Source organism: Odocoileus virginianus, chromosome 14 (assembly GCF_023699985.2).
Source record: "Odocoileus virginianus isolate 20LAN1187 ecotype Illinois chromosome 14, Ovbor_1.2, whole genome shotgun sequence".
Lineage (NCBI taxonomy): Eukaryota > Metazoa > Chordata > Mammalia > Artiodactyla > Cervidae > Odocoileus > Odocoileus virginianus.
This window is the reverse complement of record NC_069687.1, coordinates 21660247-21680070: the sequence shown is the minus strand read 5'-3', so window position 1 is coordinate 21680070 and position 19824 is coordinate 21660247.

Below are 19824 nucleotides of genomic sequence, written 5' to 3'. Positions count from 1 at the left end.
TTGCATTGATGTATTCAATATCCCTTTAAATAAAATATATTGTGATTTATAGATTCACCTTATGTATAAAATGGCATTAGAATTTCCTATGGAATATATGCAATGTCTTTAATAATTTAAAGAATGTCAGACAAAAGTAAGTTCTATGTAAGTGTTTATTAAATATTAAATGCAATGACTCCATTTCTACACATTCTACTGATGTGAAATAATATGTACTAGCTTGTCGGCACTAGTTCAAAAGAAGTAAAAACTGAAACAGGGAACTGAGAAAAATTTGTTGAAAATTTTAATGACTATTCTGTAGAGAGCTTTAAATAGGCTCCGAGGGTGTATGAAATTGAAGCAGATACCACACTCAGAAAAATACTCTAGAAAAAAAACAGATGTATATGTAAGTATTTAACATAACATTAAGTATAGGGTTAATGGGAAAAGAACAAAAGTTATTATGTGTTTTTAGAAGATCTGCTTGCAGATGGGTAAATCAGGAAGTGTTCTGACCTGGGGCTTTCATAAACATAAAATGGGAAAGTGGAATAACTCAAGTACAGTCTAGTGAACAGTTCAGTTGGTTTGTACAGATTGTATAACAAGAGATATGATTATATAAAACTGAAAAGTCAGCCTGGGGACAGATAATTCTAGGTTTCACATTTAAAAAAAGTAAGGTAGATTTCAGTTGGTATGTAATGAAGTCTCTTTAAAAGATTTTATGCAAATATTTCATGATTGGGATGGCTTTAGGAAAATTAGTCTGACACTGTTGAGCTCTGTGAATTAGATCAAGGGGATAAGAAGTCCATGGAAGATTAATATGAGACCAGGGAAGTGGAATGAGTTTTAGGACAGTTGAAATGGAGCATTGGCTATATGGATGGAAAACAAGAAAGAGGACAGTGAGTGTAAAGAATATTGAAGTGGTTAACAATTCCTTTCTCCATGGGATCTTCCCAACCCAGGAATTGAACCCAGGTCTTAAGCTACTAAAGCAAAAATGTGTATTTAAATTCATTAACCTTACATCCTTACTGTATTTCTTCATACCATGACCTATTATTGAATTATAAATATTAATTGGGCCAAAACATAATTCAAATGAATCTTAAATTATAATGAATAGTAAATTATGACAATAAAGGTATAGTTTTAGACACTTTTATTTAACTTTGATGCTTAAAGAGAAGACTTCACTTTAAGTTAATGAGTTATACAAATCTATAGAGACTGCAGTATTACTTAATTTCAAGTCAGAATGCAATATTGTTGGTTAATAGATATAAGAATAGCATTTCTATATGACATTGTTTAATTATAATCAGACTGTAAATGGCCATGTTTTATTTCAAAGCAAAAGTAATCCAGATAATTAGCTTCTATTGTTGTCTGTTTCACTACTCATCTTTTGGCATATATTTTCCACATATTTTTTTTACAAACTCTGTTTTCATTAAATTACAAACCCACTGAAGTCATAATACATTAATTTTCTATTACTGTCATCTCAATACATGACATTAAGTTGTGTAGATCCATCAAAATAGCTGTGAAAGTTTTTAGCATATTAAAATATTTGTGAAGAAACCTTCTTTTATTGATTTAAGAAACATTTCTTCATAAAAAATGCAAGCAAAAGTTCTAGCACAAAGCTGTATTTCTTCCTTGATTGGTTTCTTAACTATTTATACATGGTTTTATGTGAAGAATATAAAGAAGTTGAGAAAACTTGGAGAAATTTAATTACTTGTATTTAGTATTGCCTAGTGACTCAGTGGTAACGAATCTGCCTGCAATGCAGGAGATGCTGGAGATACGGGTCCAATCCATGGGTTGGGAGGAACCCCTGGAGAAGAAAAAGGCAACCCTCTCCAGTATTCTTCCTAGTCCATGGGAAAATTCCATGGATAGCGGAGCCTGGCAGACTACAGTCCATAGGGTCACAAAGAGTGGGACATGACTGAGCTACTGAGTAGGGTAAATTTAGGATCTAACCCTTCTGTCTTTATGTACCTTGAAGAGCAGATGATTTTATAAAAGACAATCTGAAATTCTTTTCCAAAATCAATGTTATTGTTATTCTATAGCATTAGAATAAAAAGACTGAATTCACATACTCAGATATAGAAGACAACACTAAACTATTGTGATGATGCATTCTTTAAGGATGGTCAGAGTTTTGATAGCACTGAGGAAGTGGTGGACTGTGGACAAGGTCACTAGAAATTCAATCAAGGGGAAAATCTTATAAGTGTAGTTCGACAAGAAGAGCCAAGGCCTAGAGACTCATTTTCATAAGAAGAGCAGAGGATCATGATGAACTTGTTTTAGGAATGACTGAAGAAAAGGAACTTGGAGGGATTGAAGAGCAACTTGTAGGAAAAAAAAAATTAAAGAGGAAATGAGTTATACCAGAGTTAATGTAGGCAGGACCAGAAAGATGGTGAAGCTGGAAAGATGTTTGCCATATGGAGATACAAACCATGACATTTTACTAAAAAAATGAGATTTGTATTCCAATCTAGATCTAGATCTGGACTGAGTCATACAAATTTTAATCTTCTTAAGGACATAATTGAATAGGGCTTAATGTTTCTAGTCAGCTAAACCTTAAGATATATTTAAAAGAAATAGAACATTGGCTTCCCAATAATGAGCTGTTGATTCATTGTCCATCAGATTATAAAATAGCCTGTAAACTAACCATATACTAGTCATTTTAGAATATTCTAATGGAATATATTTTAAACAATCACTGTTTTAACTAGAACTTTGTAAGTATACCCTGATTGAAATTCCATGTTTTCTTGGTAAAAATGTCTATAAGGAGTACAAAACTAGGTTACAACTAACACAAATATGCAAAAATAGATGTCAGGCAGTTAGAAGAACATGTATTAATGATAAGGCTGATGAAGAAGAATTAAAAAGTATATCCTGACTATACCTTTAAGATTGTGAAGGAGTAGATCAAGACCAAAATTCAGACAAAGTGATAGAAGAGAAACTCCCTGCTAATGAAGGTCATATCTACCAGGTAGACTACTTTTGTTGCTTCCAGAACACAGCCATCCTCTCTCAACCAGGTGACCAATACAATGGTAAATTTATCCATGATTTAAAGGTTATAGATGGCAGTAAATGTAGTTATTGTTGTTCAGTCACTAAGTCATATCTGACTCTTTGTAACCCCATGAACTGCAGCATGCCAGGCTTCTCAGTCCTTCTCTCTCTCCCAGAGTTTGTCCAAACTTATGTCCATTGAGTCAGTGATGCCATCAAACCACCTCATCCTCTGGGACCCCCTTTTCTTGCCCTCAATCTTTCCCAACATCAGGGCCTTTTCTAATGAGCCAGCTCTTCACATCATGTGGCCAAAGTTTTGGAACTTTAGCGTCAGTACTTCCAATGAAAATTCAGGGTTGATTTCCCTTAGGATTGACTGGTTTGACTTCCTTGCTGTCCTAGGGACTTTCAAGAGTCTTCTCCAGCACCACAGTTCAAAAGCATCAATTCTTCGGCACTCAGCCTTCATGATTCAATTCTCACATCCATGCATGACTACTGGAAAAACCATAGCTTTGCTCTTCAGACTAGAAATAAACAAGGAGAAAAATCTTCATGACATTGGAATTGGTAATGGTTTCTTGGATATGGTACCAAAAGCATAGGAAATGAAAGCAAAACTGAGTAAATGAGGTTATATTAAAATTTAAAACATCTGTGATCAAAGAACAAAAATCAACAAAGTAAAAAGGCAACCTATGGGATGGGGTAAAATATTTGTAAATCATATGCATAGTGAAAAGTTTATATTCAAAATACATAAAGAACTATTATAACTTAAAAGCAAAAATCAAATAACCCAATTTAACAAATGGGCTAGGGACTTGAGTAGACTTTTATCCAAAAATTATATACAAATGGGCAATAAGTCTATGTAAAAATTTACAACACAACTAATCATCAGAGAAACACAAATCAAAACTGCATTGAGATATCACCTTACATCCATTAGAATGGCTGCTATTAAAAAGAAAATTAGATAATAGCAAGTGTTAGTAAAGATGTGGAGACACTGGCATTCCTGCACTGTTGGCAAAATTGTGAAATGGTGTAACTGTAATAGAAAGCAGTTTGGAGGTTCCTCGAAATATTAAAAATAGAACTATTGTATGATCCAGAAATCCCACTTCTGGGTATATCCAAAATAAATGAAATCAGAATATATATCTAGGAGATATCTACATTTCCATGATTATAGTAGCACTATTCACAAGCCAATTTATTCAGTCTTAGAGAAGAAAAAAAAAAATCCTTCCATCTGAAACAACATGAAAGACCTTGGAGGGCATTATACAAAGTGAAATAAGCCAGGAAGAGGTTGATAAAAGGATATAAGCTTCCAGTTATAAGATGGATGAGGGTCTAATGTATAACATGGTGACTATAGTTGATGACAACATAATGTTTAATTGAAATTTGCTAAGAGGGCTTCCTTGGTATCTCAGAGAGTAAAGAATGTGTCTGCAATTCAGGAGACCAGGTTCAATCCCTGGGTTAGGAAGATCCCCTGGAGAAAGGAATGGCAACTCATTCCGGTATTCTTTCCTGGAGAATCCCATGGACAGAGGAGCCTTGTGAGCTACAGTCTATGGGGTCACAAAGAGTCAGACACGACAAGAGACTAATACACAAGAGAGTAAAATGTTAAAGTTCTCACCAACAACAACAACAACAAAAAGATAAATGTGAGGTGATGGATGTCTTAATTATTCATTGGGAGAAATTATTTCACCATATTTATGTATATTAGATCATCACATTGTACACTTTAAATATCTTATAATTTTGTTGTTTTTTTCTCCAATCAATCTGAGAGTAAAAGGAGGATGTCCCGTTACATCCTATATCAGAAACGAACCTTGAGGACTTTATGCTGAGTGAAATAAGCCAGTCACAAAAAGACAAACACTGAATGATCCCACCATGAGGTAAATGAAGGAGTCAAATTCGTAGAAATAGAAGGCAGAATGGTAGTTACCAGGGCCTGGGGTCAGGGGGAAGATAGTAGTTGTTCAGTGGGTTTAGGGTTTTAGATTTGCAAGATGAAAAAGTCCTGTAGCTCTGTTTCGTAACAATTTAAATATATTTAACATTACTGAATTGTACATTTCAAATAGTTAAGATAGTGAATTTTACATTGTATTTTTTTACTGCAATGTAAATGCATGGCCTCCTTGAAGATGCAGAAGACAATGAGAAATTAAAAGACTAACATATATATATGTGTATATATATATATATATATACACACACACACACACACACATATACAATAGCATGAGATTTTAAAAATTAGTGATATGAGAAATGTTTACCATAAAACTAAAAATAAACTTACATTGGAGAAAAAAAATGCAGGATTTATTTTATAGAAAATGGAATCAGAAGTGGGAAAAAGAAAGGAAGAAGCCTTCTCAGATTGAAGATGAGAAGACCAAAAGAGTTTTACAAAATTAACAGAGATACCATAATTGAGAATAGTGGAGAGATATCTAGCCTTCAGATAATTGATACTAATTTAAAAAATAAAATCACAGAGAAAAACAGGCCCTAAAATTAAAGCTTTTGTGAAGTAACACTTATTGTGACAAAGCCAGTGTATATAAATTTCTAGAAAATAAGTGAAAGAGGGTCATGACTTACAAATAATTGCAAATTATCCTGAGGATCATAGAATTTTAGGACTCTCTTTAGGAAACCTGGGAAGAAAAATTGGGGGTTTCAAACTTGTGCTTTCTTATATGCACTAGTGCATAGAACAAAAAACTATATTTGAAGAACTATACCTGTTCAGATTATTTTCCTATATGAAGGTTAAATAAAAGCTTTTGCAAATATGCAATTGTTCTGTCAAAGTTTCACTCATGCAGCTCTTTTTTAAAAATATTTCTTGAACATTTCAAACTGCCCTTGATTTTTTCCAAATTTAGAGTTTCATCCCACACAAAATCCAGACCGTAATTTAAATTCTATTGCTCTTGGTAGGAAGAAAAAGCAGAAATCTTAGAGATAAAGATATGTCATGTGTTTTACCATAGGCTTTTCTTACATTATCAAATTCAGGGACACAGTTTATGCAAATGTCATCTTCTCTGCTTTAAGCCCTAGGCCTGTAAGTGAGATTGTCCAATCATCAAATAGTCTTGACCCAAAGAATTGGCTTTGCTTACTTGAAAAAGTAGAGCAGAAGTTAAAGTTATGTCTGTGGGCTACAGTGGAGTTTTGGAAAAGGAGATTATGAAACTTATTTCCAAGGAAGGCTTTCAGAGGAGGGGGAGGGATGTTCTGACACTTTTTCTATTTTCCTTCAAGGTTAGTCATTCCATATCAATTCTCACACACACAAAAGGCATAAAAGGATGGTTTTTTCCTATACTTTTATGGAAGTGTGAAAAAAATAGGCTAGTATGATTTTAACATAAGAAAGGATTATAAAAGGAGATTTGCAGGCATTGCATAGTCTCACTTTCATTACAGAATACAGGCTTATATTATGGTAAAAGACCAGAGATCATTTGTGTCTTACTTAAGACAAATAGATGCTGATTTAACCTGTCTCTTCTGCTTTTCATGTAAAGAGGGGGAAATTATTATTTTTAGTGATGTCATGGAATCTTCAGTCTACTTTGGATTATATTTCCAAATATTTTCCCAAATTTTTTTATTAAGTACAAGGGATCATGAAAAATGAAAGAGTTAGTTATGAAAATGGCACAGGAAAGACACTGAAGAGTGAAGTGCATTAACTAGAGATGTCTAAATTAAAATATTATTTTAAACAGGCTTATTGAGGTACCATCTGCATACCATGAAAATCCACTTAATTGTACAATTTAATAATTTAAGTAAATTTAGATTTGTACATCATCATCACAGTCCAGGTTTAGAAAATTCCTTCAGTCCAGAAAACTCCCCTGTGCTCATCTGTAATCATTCCTGATTTCCACACACTCAACACCAGGCAACCTTTAATTTGTTCTCTTATTCTATAGGTTGTACTTTTCTGGGGAAAAAATTTATTCCAAAAATGAATACAGTTTTGTTTAAAAAATATTTTAGAAAAGTCTCAGCTGAATTTTATGTTTCTGAGTCTGTTGAGCAGAATTCCAAATATCTGAACTTTTACAAGAAACAGCCCTGCCTATATTCCCAGGGGAAAAATTTTACTAGCATGCTAAGTGTTGTAAAAACCTGGTCTCACTTGATGATTAGAATGGTCTTATTCTCAGCATGAGGCTACAAAGAGTTGAAATATTTTTACTATATTCCATTGCTGTTTATCAAACACAATTCCAGTGCCACAAAAACCTCTTCTAGGGATCTATTTTCCCTGCCATTGTTACCTTTTCAACCAACTCTGGTTGAACTTTATTATTATTAATTAATTCTGTCTGGGGCTTCCCAAAGGGCTAGTAGTAAAGAACCTGCCTGCCAACACAGGAGACATGAAAGATGCTGGTTCGATCCCTGAGTTGGAAAGATCCCCTGGAGGAGGGTATGGCCACCCACTCTGGTATTTTTGCCTGGAGAATCACATGGAAGAAGGGCCTACTGGGCTACCATCCATAGGGTCACACAGAGTCTGACATGACTGAAGGGATTTAGGACACACGCAATACTGTTTTATCTACAATCTCAAGTTTCTCTACATGAAAAATTCTTGGTTGAATCACCCTGAGGGGCTAGGTCTCTCTTGATTTTAAGTGAATGTATTCTCTAGATTTCACCTGCTCATCTTCAAGGATGAACAACCATAAGAGAATGTGTGTGTGTGTGTGTGTGTGTGTGTGTGTGTGTGTACATGTGCCACATTAGTCATTCATCATGTCCAACTCTTTGCAACCACATGGAATGTAGACCACCAGGCTCCTCTGTCCATGGAATTCTCCAGGCAACTGGAGTGGGTTACATTTCTTTCTCCATGCAAGAGAATAGATCTCTTTTTCTTATAGATACATGTCTTAAATGTCAAATTTTCACCTTCATCAGTGGACAGCCATTTATGGCCCAGTGTAGTGAATGCACATACTAGTTATAATGCTGACACATCACCATCAATACCCTAATTTCTCTGGTAGGTATCTCAATGAACTATACATATGAGAAATCTTCATCTCTTCAATACTATTTTAATTGTTCAATGTCTATATCTGCCTTAATTCTTTCAGAACCTTCTGGGAACTAGTGTCAACTCTCATTAAGGTTCCAGATTTGTCTCCTGACCTGTCATCCCTCACTGCTATGCAGTTAAAGTTGTATGTTTTAAGTTACACACAAGATATGCCAAGGAAGTTTATTGACACTTTCTTAAAATGAAGATAGACAAATAGTCATATCCTATCTTTGGTGAACTCCACTTATATTCAGTTTCAACAAACAAGTTGGTAGAGGAGAGTTTGGAGCCTTTCAAAAGCCACCTACAAGAGACCTAATGAGTCAAATAAGAAGTCATGATATTTTGAACAGATGAGTAACTGTACCCTAAAAAAATGTCAATATTTTTCTGTTTTGTCAGAAGACAGAAATATACAAGTTTTTATGCAAGAGAACTCAGTTACCTGGGAGTGCACTGACGTGATGACATGGTTATAAAGGGATCTATGCAGACCATTTTCAATTTAGCTAAGTTTCAAGTCATCAGTTCCTGAACTCTCATGAAATTTAAAAAAAAAAAATATTTTGGTCGTAAATGGAATTTATTGAATTTTGTCAAAGGCTTTTTCTGCATCTATTGAGATAATCATATGGTTTTTATCTTTCAATTTGTTAATGTGGTGTATTACATTGATTGATTTGTGGGTATTAAAGAATCCTTGCATTCCTGGGATAAAGCCCACTTGGTCATGATGTATGATTTTTTTAATATGTTGTTGGATGCTGTTTGCTAGAATTTTGTTAAGGATTTTTGCACCTATGTTCATAAGTGATATTGGCCTGTAGTTTTCTTTTTTTGTGGCATCTTTGTCTGGTGTTGGAATCAGGGTGATGATGGCCTCATAGAATGAGTTTGGAAGTTTACCTTCTTCTGCAATTTTCTGGAAGAGTTTGAGTAAGATAGGTGTTAGCTCTTCTCTAAATTTTTGGTAGAATTCAGCTGTGAAGCCATCTGGTCCTGGGCTTTTGTTTGCTGGAAGATTTCTGATTACAGTTTTGATTCCCTTGTTTGTGATGGGTCTATTAAGATCTTCTATTTCTTCCTGGTTCAATTTTGGAAAGTTATACTTTTCTAGGAATTTGTCCATTTCTTCCAATTTGTCCATTTTATTGGCATAGAACTGCTGGTAGTAATCTCTTGTGATCCTTTGTATTTCAGTGTTGTCTGTTGTGATCTCTCCATTTTCATTTCTAATTTTCTTGATTTGGTTCTTCTCCCTTTGTTTCTTAATGAGTCTTGCTAACGGCTTGTCAATCTTGTTTATCTTTTCAAAAAAACAACTTTTAGCTTTATTGATTTTTGTTATGGTCTCTCTTTTTTTTTGCATTTATTTCTGGCCTAATTTTTAAGATTTCTTTCCTTCTACTAACCCTGTGGTTCTTCATTTCGTCCTTCTCTAGTTGCTTTAGGTATAGAGTTAGGTTATTTATTTGACTTTTTTCTTGTTTCTTGAGGTAAGCCTGTAATGTTATGAACCTTCCCCTTAGCACTGCTTTTACAGTGTCCCATAGGTTTTGGGTTGTTGTGTTTTCATTTTCATTCATTTCTATGCATATTTTAATTTCTTTTTTGATTTCTTCTATGATTTGTTGGTTATTTAGAAGCATGTTATTTAGCCTCCATATGTTGGACTTTTTTTAAAAAGCTTTTTTTTTTTTTCTGTAATTGAGATCTAATCTTACTGCATTGTGGTCAGAAAAGATGAATGGAATGATTTCAAATTTTTGAATTTACCAAGCCTAGATTTACGGCCCAGGATGTGATCTATTCTGGAGAAGGTAAAAACTCTCCAGAAAGCAGGAATAGAAGGAACATACCTCAACATAATAAAAGCTATATATGACAAACCCACAACAAACATTACCCTCAATGGTGAAAAATTGAAAGCATTTCCCCTAAAATCAGGAACAAGGCAAGGGTGCCCACCCTCATCATTACTATTCAACATAGTTTTGTAAGTTTTGGCCACAGCAATCAGAGCAGAAAAAGAAATAAAAGGAATCCAGATAGGAAAAGAAGATGTGAAACTCTCACTGTTTGCAGACGACATGATCCTCTACATAGAAAACCCTGAAGACTCTACCAGAAAATTACTAGAGCTAATCAATGAATATAGTAAAGTTGCAGGATATAAAATTAGCACACAGAAATCCCTTGCCTTCCTATACACTAACAATGAGAAAACAGAAAGAGAAATTAAGGAAACAATACCATTCATCATTGCAATGAAAAGAATAGAATACTTAGGAGTATATATACCTAAAGAAACAAAAGACCTATACATAGAAAACTATAAAACACTGATGAAAGAAATCAAAGCGGACACAAATAGATGGAGATATATGCCGTGTTCATGGATTGGAAGAATCAATATTGTGAAAATGAGAATACTACCCCAAAGCAATCTATAGATTCAATGCAATCCCTATCAAGCTACCAGCAATATTCTTCACAGAACTAGAACAAATAATTCCACAACTTGTATGGAAATACAAAAAACCTCAAATAGCCAAAGCAATCTTGAGAAAGAAGAATGGAGCTGGAGGAATCAACCTGTGTGACTTCAGGCTCTACTACAAAGCCACGGTCATCAAGACAGTATGGTACTGGCACAGAGACAGAAATATAGATCAGTTGAACAAAATAGAAAGCCAAGAGATAAATCCACATACCTATGGACACCTTATCTTCGACAAAGGAGGCAAGAATATGCAATGAAAAGAAAAAACGAAAAACAAAAACAACCTCTTTAAAAAGTGGTGCTGGGATAACTGGTCAACCACTTGTAAAAGAATGAAACTAGAACACTTTCTAACACCAAGCACAAAAATAAACTCAAAATGGATTAGAGATCTAAATGTAAGACCAGAAACTATAAAACTCCTAGAGGAGAACATAGGCAAAACACTCTCAGACATAAATCACAGCAAGATCCTCTATAAGCCACCTCCAAGAATATTGGAAATAAAAGCAAAAATAAACAAATGGGACCTAATTAAACTTAAAAGCTTCTGCACAACAAAGGAAACTATAAGCAAGGTGAAAATACAGCCTTCAGAATGGGAGAAAATAATAGCAAATGAAGAAACAGACAAAGGATTAATCTCAAAAATATGCAAGCAACTCCTGCAGCTCAGTTCCAGAAAAATAAATGATCCAATGAAAAAATGGACCAAAGATCTAAACAGATATTTCTCCAAAGAAGACATACAGATGGCTAACAAACACATGAAAAGATGCTCAATGTCACTCATTATCAGAGAAATGCAAATCAAAACCTCAATGAGATACCATTACATGCCAGTCAGAATGGCTGCTATATGAAAGTCTACAAACAATAAATGCTGGAGAGGGTGTGGAGAAAAGGTAACCCTCTTACACTGTTGGTAGGAATGCAAACTAGTAGAGCCACTATGGAGAACAGTGTGGAGATTCCTTAAAAACTGGAAACAGAATTGCTGCATGCCATATGACCTGGGCATACACACTGAGGAAATCAGATCTGAAAGAGACACATGTACCCCAATGTTCATTGCAGCACTATTTATAATAGCCAGGACATGGAAGCAACCTAGATGCCCATCAGCAGATGAATGGATAAGAAAGCTGTGGTACATATACACCATGGAATATTACTCAGCTATTAAAAAGAATACATTTGAATCAGTTCTAATGAGATGGATAAAACTGGAGCCCATTATACAGAGTGAAGTAAGCCAGAAAGATAAACACCAATAGAGTATACTAACACATATATATGGAATTTAGAAAGATGGTAATGATAACCCTATATGCAAGACAGAAAAAGAGACACAGATGTATAGAACAGACTTTTGGACTCTATGGGAGAAGGCGAGGGTGGGATGATCTGAGAGAACAGCATTGAAACATGTATATTATCAAGTGTGAAACAAATCGCCAGTCCAGGTTGGGTGCATGAGACAAGTGCTCGGGGCTGATGCACTGGGATGACCCAGAGGGATGGGATGGGGATGGAGGTGGGAGGGGGGTTCAGGATGGGGAACACATGTAAATCCATGGCTGATTCATTTCAATGTATGGCAAAACCACTACAATATTATACAGTAATTAGCCTCCAACTTATAAAAATAAATGGGAAAAAAAAGATTTTGGTAAATCAAAATTGCTGTTAACATCTGGTACTGGCACGATTAGTAGCTTGAGGCCACTGAGAGTTCAAATGAATTAAATTTGAAATATGCTTCTCTTTGATACTAGATTTTAAAAAAAGGTTGAGGCTGAAAGTGATTGATTTTCTTTTTCTATTCTTGCTTCTAACTACATTAGTATATAATGATTTTCCTTAATTTCTGTAACATGTAATTCTTCCTTTAGAGAAAAGTCATGGTAGGAAAGATAATATAACCTAAGGAAAAATTCTGGGCTTTAGAATCAGATGTAAATCTGATTTCCAGCTCTGTGCTCACTATGCATTTGAACTTTCACATAAAAATAAATATCTAATTGTTATTACCTAAATATTTATGTTATGCCATGAGAAGTGTAATCATTGGTCTCAATCTTCAAAGTAGTTTTATAATGTAGGTGGTCCGGATTCATTTCCCCACTTGAAACCTGAAAATAACTTATAAATAAAAGTAGAGGTGTATTTGAACCTAAGTCTACATGACTCCTATATATATGTATATATACACACACATACATATAGTATAGGTTCATGCAATGGAATATTATACAGTAATACTAATGAAAGATCTGTGTGTGTGAGTATATATATATATATAATATATATATTCATATATATTTTATTCTTAGGTGTACATTCAACAGAAATGTGTACTAATATTCATCAAAATTTATGTGCAAAAATGTCTGTAGCCTTACAAATGAGATCCAAATATATATATATATATATATATATATATATACATATACATATATATATGAATAAAATTTTTGATCAATGAGTTTACATATGTTCAACTTTGGTAATATCAAAAAACATATTATTTTCTGTGTGAGTTTTAGTTTTTATGTTACTATGTCCTAGATTTCCCACTTTATCCTGTGGCAAAATATTTAACCGGTCTAAATATTATTTCACATCTGAACAAAAAAAAGAGAATAACCTTTTGAGTATGAGAATTAAATACTGTTACACATTGAATCATGCATATTTGGACCAGTGAAAGCAGAATAGCCTTCTGAGAGTAGCTTACCATTTAGATTTTGATGTGTTTTTTATACAACATTAGTTATTTTGATCATTCTGTCTTGCTATTAATTCTAAGCCATCAAAAACTCATACTTTGTATACCCAGAAAGCATTTTCATTTTAAGAAAAAATAAGTAAAATATGCATAAGAAATATCCTAGGTTTGTCATATGTAGTAAAGACACCATTTGAGATCTCGGGAGTCAATTTCAAATAACGTTATATTATAGCTACTGGCTTAGAGTGGTAAACAAAACACAGTCCTTGCTTTCACTAAGCTCAGAGTCTATCTTCATGTAGTAAGTCTATCACTAATTACCAAGTTACATATTTTTTCTCTGTTAATTTGCTGCAGATTAATGCTCAGTACTAGAACTATCATTGAGCTAATTGGAACTGGATGAAACCACTCGTGACTTAAAAAGAAGATACATAGTTTAAAAGGATAGAGAATAGAAATAAACATAGTAAGTTTAGGAACTTGAGAACTATAGCACAATAAATATTTTTTGAGCAACTAACTCAGAACTCTGATTGATTATACAAAAGTATACTAAAACATGATCACTCCTATAAGAAATTTAAGAATAATTCAGAATTAAAGAGCTGCACTGTGAGTATAAGTGCAATTCATATTCATGTCCAATGGAAGATTTTTGTTGTTGTTGTTGTTGTTGTTTTTTGGTTTTTATTTTTATGATGGACAGTCTGATGGTTTTAAATTTGAATCACAAAGCTACTGGTCTAATGATTTAATGGTATCTTAGAGCTACTAAAGCAATAAAACAAATCATAAATTTTTCAAAGTTTTCAGAAGGCACATTTTAATTTTAAATACATAAAACCATATTGCTTGGTCTTTTTCTATAAAATAAAAAAGTAGTTATTGATAGAAAAGCTTTTAAATTGTCTTAGTCAAACTCAAGTAAAAGCATGTAAAAAAATAAAACATGAACTAAAAGGAGTTTTACCAGAATATTGAACTCTCCTTGATATTCACAGAAATCAACACAATGTCCATTAGTGCAGAATAAAAGACATAAAACAATTCAGTGTAAAAAAAAAAAGCACCCTGCATTAATGGAACATTAAAGCTATGATTTAAACCCACAAAATTCAGGAAATTCAGAATTAGAACCCCCAAGGTAACCTTAACTGTGACCTCTTGTGCATACACTGTTTAGAAAATTGAGATTTTTGCCTTCCTGATCATATATCACTGTGAAGAACAATTTTGAAGGAAGAATAAAAGATACTTTTCCTTTGAACTACTGTATATGTTTAAAGATTTAGAAAATCAAATGATCAATCTTATGCTACTGTCTGAGCTAATTATGGAATAAGAAGGAATTTTAAAAATGTACTATTGAAAGCTGTATAAACTACAACATAATGCACATCCACTTGAAACATGATTTGAGTTTTCTTTTACATATACCCATAAGTGCCTACTATATAAAAATATTCACATTGCAGAAAAACACAAGGGAATGCTATTAAAGTTGAATAGCGTGTAAGAAGAAGGGTCAGGGAAATAATTGAGCAGAGTCAAAAGTAACATCCTTCATGAGGTTTCCCAAGTGTACTAGTGGTAAAGAAGCCATCTGCCAATGCAGGAGACATAAGAGATTCAGGCACGATCCCTGAGTCAGGAAGATCCCCTGGAGGAGGGCATAGCAACCTACTCCAGTATTTTTGCCTGGAGAATCACATGGACAAAGGAGACTGGTGGGCTACAGTCCATGGGGTCACAAAGAGCTGGACATGGCTGGAGTGACTTAGCACACATGCACATAAGTGTCTAGTATATAAAAACCTATTCACATTGCAGAAAGACAGAGAAGGATGCTATTAAAATTGAACAGCATGTAAGGAAGAGGGTCAGGGAAATAATTGAGCAGAGTCAAAAGTAATATCCTTCATATTTTTAAATCTATGCTTTCCTGGGAAGATATTTTTATCTCTTCAGCTATGGCTTCTTCAGTTTTCAAATGAAAGCATTAAGTGACATCATAGTTTCTTCTAACTTCAAAACTATGTAATTCAGTGACTTCATATAAATTAACACTGTAGAACAGAATCATAAATTTGACTCTATATTAATTCTTAAGTGATTTGTGTCAGAGGCTTCCCTGGTGGCTCAGTGGTAAGAATCCACCTGTCAATACAGGAGATGTGGGTTTGATCCCTGGGTCAAGAAGATCCCCTGGAGAAGGAAATGGGAACCCACTCCAGTATTCTTGCCTGGGAAATCCCATGGACAGAGGAGTCTGGCAGGCTACAGTCCATGAGGTCACAAAAGAGTCAGATACAACTTAGCGACTAAACAATTTGTATTAGGGCTTAGTGAAATATGCCAAGAAAGAAAATGATGTTGATAAACCACTGGGCCTCTCTTAGATATGACCAGCCTATCTCATTGATCCTGCCCTTTCTTTTGGATCTTTTAGTGAAACAAACAAAGAAAAAAGTTAGCTCACTCATCAATCCAAATGTTAGTCCAGGCTTTGTGACTGGAATTATTAGTATATATCTTCTAGTAAATTGAAAAACATCATCAAGCCTCTTGAGATATGTTTCCCAATACTATGAATATGAGATCAAGAACAACTATAAAGGTAGTAGTGTAAGAAGGTCATATCAGTGTCACTGAGGTATAGAGCTCTTCCAAGCAAAGTCACCATGGACCATATTTTTTTAAAAAAGTAAGGATATATATTTATTGAAAAGATAACCCAAAGAAAGCATATATATGTACAGATATATAAGTGCTGGCATAATAGATACTATCATGGCTCCATTTCTCTTGCAGCAGCCTGCACTTTCATATCTGTCAGATCGCTGCACCCAGGCTGCCAAAACCTGGTTTGTCTACATGCACAGAGAATATGCATATCCCAGAAGCATCTTGGAATTTACAGACCCTGTGATGGCTATTAACCAATGTCTGTAAATATCAATGCTCCCTTGTTTCCTATGCTGCCACATTTGCTGTCTTCACAGCTTCCCTGCAAGGCTGAGGCAATGTTATCTACCCTTCAAAGGATTTACCTGAAATCACACCTTGTCCTAATACACTTCTGAATTGATTTTGGGAATCCTGGAATAAAAAGAAGGTGAATTTTCCATAATGTGTTTATTCCAGAATTGCCTTGTAAGAGGGCTTCTTAGGTGTACTAGTGGTAAAGAACCTGCCTGCAAATGTATGAGATGTAAGAGAGGTGGGTTCCATCCCTGGGCTGGGAAGATCCCCTGGAGCAGGCATAGCAACCCATTCCAGTATTCTTGCCTGGAGAGTCCCACAGACAGAGGACCTTTGTGGGCTATAATCCATAGGATCTCACATAATCCAACATGACTGAAGTGACTTGGCATGTATGAACACATGTCTTGAGAGACTATCAGGAAGGCAATCAAAAGAACTTTCAGATGTTCAAGCTGAATTTAGGAAAGGTAGAGGAACCAGAGATCAAACTGCCAACATCCATTAGGTTATGGAAAAAGCAAGGGAATTCCAGAAAAACATCTACTTCTGCATCATTGACTATGCTAAAGCATTTGACTGTGTGGATCACAACAAACTGTGGAAAATACAAGAGATGGGAATATCAGGCCACCTTACCTGCCTCCTGAGAAACCTTTATGCAGGTCAAGAAGTAACAGTCAGAACTGGACATGGAACAATGAACTGGTTCCAAATTGTGAAAGGAATACATCAAAGCTATATATTGTCACCCTGCTTATTTAACTTATATGCAGAGTACATCATACAAAATGCTGGGCTAGATGAAGTACAAGCTGGAATCAAGATTGCCAGGAGAAGTATCAATAACCTCAGATATGCAGATGACACCACCCTTATGGCATAAAATGAAGAGGAACTAAAGAGCCTCTTGATGAAAGTGAAAGAGGAGAGTGAAAAAATTGGCTTAAAACTCAACATTCAAAAAGCTAAGATCATTCCAGCTGGTCCCACACTCAATGGCAAATAGATGGGGAAACAATGGAAACAGTGACAGACTTTGTTTTCTTGGGCTCCAAAATCACTGCAAATGGTGAGTGCAGCCATGAAGTTAAGAAACACTTGATCCTTGGAAAAAAAGCTATGACTAAACTAGACACCATAAGAGTTGAATCACAAAGAAGGCTGTGCACTGAAGAATTGATTCTGTGGCATTGGAGAAGAGTCTTAAAAGTCTTTGGACAGCAAAGAGATCAAACCCATCAGTCCTAAAGGAAATGAATCCTGAATATTAATTGGAAGGACTAATGCTGAAACTGAAGCTTCAGTACTTTGGCCATGTGATGTGAAGAGCCAGCTTATTAGAAAAGACCTTGATGCTGGGAAAGATTGAAGGCATGAGTAGAAGGGTGTGGAAGAGGATGAGATGGTTGGATGGCATCACCAACTCAATGCACATGAGTCTGGGCAGCTCTGGGAGATGGTGAAGGACAGGGAAACCTGGCCTGCTGCAGTCCATCAGGTTAAAAGAGTCAGACATGACTGAGCAACTTAAAACCAACAAAAAAATAAAAAGTCTAAGAGAAGTGGACATGTGAGAAAAGTCCTGTTTTATATACAATTGGGGGAATTTTTGCCAGGCCACCAGCTGAAGTGTGAGTGGCATTTTCTGCTGACCTTGTTGTACCATGGGCACTGTAACCCCTGTACCTACAGGCCACCAGACTAGACCAGCCTGAAGGCAATCTTGAGCTGATATTGATACACCCTTGCCCCCAGGAGTTCTCAGAGTACATGGGTATCCTGTTCTTCTCTCCATTCATTTTCATATAATACAAGTTAGTTTGGTGCCCAGTTAAAGGCCTATTAACTAAACAATAGATGTGTAAAAGCAAGCAACAGAAACAAACAAACAAAAAAAAATTTCATGACGTTTAGGTCTATTCAGATCAAAGGAAGCAATTGTACTTTGTTTTTAATTGCATGTGTTTGAGCCCTTTGTTGAGTGAAAATTCAATTAGTTCCAAATATAGAATAACACAGACCAACATAAGGATTCTGTCTCAGGGCAACTCAAGTCTAATAACCATCTGTGAAGTTGGAACTTTGTACCCAGCAATTCTTTAACCCAAGAGCAGAATGCAGTCTTCAAGAAATCAAAATGCCTTTGCATTTTCTGTTGTCGATAAAGAATCATTGGGATCACTTGTGGAAACCTAGAAAGAAAGATGTGTGTGGTCCATTTACATGAAGGGAAAAGTGACATTAATGAATCTACTGTGGAGAAAATAATTAATATTATTTGATTAAAGTGTTAGCATAATATCATTTAGTAAAAACTGGCTTATTGGTGTTATAAGTTTGATTGTTGGACATTTTTGCCTAGCTTTCTTATATGTAGTTGTATAAATTGGGAGAATAACAACAATAAAACTTAAGACAAAGTCTTTTCTTGAAAAACAAAGTGAATTCTGAAGAAACTAAAATGTCCTGTAAATCAAAAACATATCTCAACTGCTTTTACATTTGCATATTATCTTTTAAATATTGTCAATAGGTACATTCATATTTTATGACTGAAATACTAATGAACAAGTTATGCTGTAATCTTCCCTTCAGTGGAACTTTATATCATGTTTATATATGTCACAAAATTTTTCACAATTTTTTAAAATATAATAATGTGCTACTGAGTTAATGCACTATAATTTCCTTAAGTTCTTCATTATTAGCCACTTTAGCTATTAGAGAACAGGCCTCAGGGAATAATCATGTGCATATTTCTGTTTTTTTCTCTTCCTGACAAATTTCCAACATGAAATATTTATGACAGTACACAAAGTGACATTGTAACTAGTTGAAGGTGAGGAAAGGAGTGCTTAAAAATTAGACTGCAGCCTTAACGGAAGTGACTGTCAATGATAAATTGTCTACTGAAGTACTAGGACAGAAATTCTGTCTCCTAATGGTATGTAGACATTTAGAAATAAACTTCTGTAGGCATGCATTATCTCTTCAGTATTCTAAACTAGTTGAGGCTGAAAGCTTAACAGTGATTTCAGCACCTATTCAATATCATAGATATTTTTAAGTACCTATCAAATTGATTTTATCACTTTAAATTTTAGATTAAAATATTAGGTAGCAAATACTGGTACATTCATACTGAAACAAAAATATAGATGCTATATATGTTTTAGCAGGGCAAGCATTAATATTTTTAAGAGTGAGCACTTTGCCTAGTATAGGTAATAGAATTCTGTGGGTTTTGTTCCATTATGCAAAATAGTTGTTTTTACTCTGAAATATCTCAGCAATTGAGGCTAATATCATTTTAACAAACACCCTTTCACTGGCTTGAATGCCTTGTGGGGCTTTCTTTCTCTTTCCTAACATAGGTACACTTATTTAAGGAGGAACAATCCTCTTATTAAATTTTCTCCTCAC